The sequence below is a fragment of the Ovis canadensis genome, chromosome 13 (assembly GCF_042477335.2).
Source record: "Ovis canadensis isolate MfBH-ARS-UI-01 breed Bighorn chromosome 13, ARS-UI_OviCan_v2, whole genome shotgun sequence".
NCBI classification, from domain to species: domain Eukaryota; kingdom Metazoa; phylum Chordata; class Mammalia; order Artiodactyla; family Bovidae; genus Ovis; species Ovis canadensis.
Window position 1 is genome coordinate 58,808,496 of NC_091257.1, and position 2,277 is coordinate 58,810,772.

At 44.0% G+C, this 2,277-nt stretch overlaps 1 protein-coding gene across 3 annotated transcripts in view; it reads left to right on the top strand.

Moving 5' to 3' along the window:
* The window catches only part of LOC138417531 (aldo-keto reductase family 1 member C4-like), a 46,532-nt gene that overhangs the window by 42,742 nt on the left and 1,513 nt on the right, over positions 1–2,277 (top strand). The gene's annotated exons all lie outside the window — the stretch shown is intronic.

Consider the following 2,277-nt stretch of genomic DNA (forward strand, 5'->3'; position numbering starts at 1 on the left):
CTAGTGTCTACTATCTACTAGGGTAAATCACAAGCCTTCTCAGCACTCAGAAGGGAACTATGTTAGGTGATGGGAGTTAACTCATATCATTTCACAATGCGCCTGGATAGCAGAACAGAATCTGCCTGCAATGTTGGAGACCAGGGTTCCATCCTTGGGTCGGGAAGATTCCTGGAGAAGGGAATGGCTACTTGCTTCAGTATTTTTGCCTGGATAATTCCATGGACAGAGGAGCCTGGCAGGCTACAGTCCATGAGGTCACAAAGAGTCGGACACAACTGAATGAGTAATACTTTCACTTCATAGCAGATCACCATGCCATGTGCTTAAAAGACGTGGTTTATTGATTATACCTCAAGAAAGCTGGAGAACCAGAGGAGGGAGTGGGGCAGAAGTGGGGAGGACAGTTATAAAAGGGATGCCTGTGATGATGGCAAAGTCCTGTGACCTGACTGTGGTCACGACTCATGAAATAAACGTGTGAAAAAATTGCACAGGACTAAATGCTCGTGTGTCGCTAAGTTACTTCAGTCATATCTGACTGTTTGTGACTCTATGGACTGTAGCCTGTCAGGCTCCTCTGTCCATGGGGACTCTCCAACAAGAATACTGGAGTGGGTTGCCATGTCCTCCTCCAGGGGATTTTCCTCACCCAGGGATCGAATCTGGATCTCCTGCATGGCAGGCAGTCTTTACCCCTGAGTCACAGGTCAAGCCCAGCTAAATGCACAACCAGCACAAATCTAGGAAAATCTGAACATGGTCAGTGGGTTGCATGGATGTTGATATTCTGGTTGTGACACGTGCCTGTTGGTTTTGCAAGACAGTAATGTTGGGGGAATAGACGAGACACAAGCTTGCTCTGTATTCTTTTTGAACTGCAAGTGAATCCATGATCATCTCAAACTAAAAGTTTACTTAAAAGACTGCACTGGAGGGCCAGTGGTTAAGACTGTGTTCTCCTACTGCAGGGGGCACAGGTTTGATCCCTGGTCAGGGAACTAAGATCCCAGATGCTGCAATGTGGCCAAAAAAGAAAACGTTTCCTTTAAAAAGAGCCACTGAAAACTTGGCACCAGCTCCACAAGTTCTCCTCACTTTTGCATTCCTTTCTAGTCAGAAGAATTTTGATGTGGCTCTAGCTTCGGGCCCTCCCTACTTACTATGAAATCCAAAACTAAAATTCTGCCCAGAGCACAGGCTGGAGGAAATGGGAATAGAAGTCTGGGCCATGAAAACCAGAAGCTGAACGAATACACAACCTGTTCTATGGAAATGAACTTTGGAAACTGGATGCCAGTCCTGAGATCTGGCACTGCTATCACCAAAACAGTGGGCTTCCCTGGTGGCTCAGTTGGTAAAGAATCCACCTGCAATGCGGGAGACCTGGGTTTGATTTCTGGGTCAGGAAGATCCGCTGGAGAAGGGATCAGCTACCTACTCCAGTATTCTTGGGCTTCCCTGGTGGTAAAGAATCTGCCTGCAATGTGGGAGACCTGGGTTTAATCAATGGGGTGGGAAGATCCCCTAGAGAAGGGAAAGGCTAACCACTCCAGTATTCTGGCCTGGAAAATTCCATGGACTGTGGAGTCCATGGGGTCACAAAGAGTCAGACATGACTGAGCAACTTTCACTTTCATTTTGTTACCAAAACAAGATTATTGAGGGGGGTGGGAGGCGGAATTTAAAAAGAGGGGGTTGAGACCAGGAGAAAAATAGTCCTTTCTGGGAAGTGATTTTAAATTCAAATTTTAATTTTTTCCCACAACTGCAAATGATTAACCATAAGTACAACTTTTCTATAGCAACATATTCTAACTTGATAATTTGGGGGAAACCCCTCTTTTTTCCTAAAGTTCAATGCTTAAAGGCTCAAATGCCATCAATTAATATGCACATTTTTAATGATTTAAAAATATAATACCAAATTGCTTCCAGGAGCATCTACATAAATTTATAATCCTACCCAAAGTTACTGAAAGTGCTATTTTTTTCAAAATACTTCAAGTGTTTTGGAGGTTGATTTTTTTGTTTTACTTTGGGTGGAGAAACTGGAAAATCACTGTCAATTCAGTTTTTATTTCTCTTATAATTAATTTGCTCACTGGTTTTTGGGTATTCAAATCCTAGCTTCAGCCTTCACAGCCAGGTAATCTTTGGGAATTCTTCAGCCACCTTGTGCCCGTCTTCTTAAGAGTACTCAGCCCGTTCTGCAAATTAAAGGCCTAGTGGGCTTCCCAGGTGGCTCTAGTGGTAAAGAATCTGCTTACCATGCAG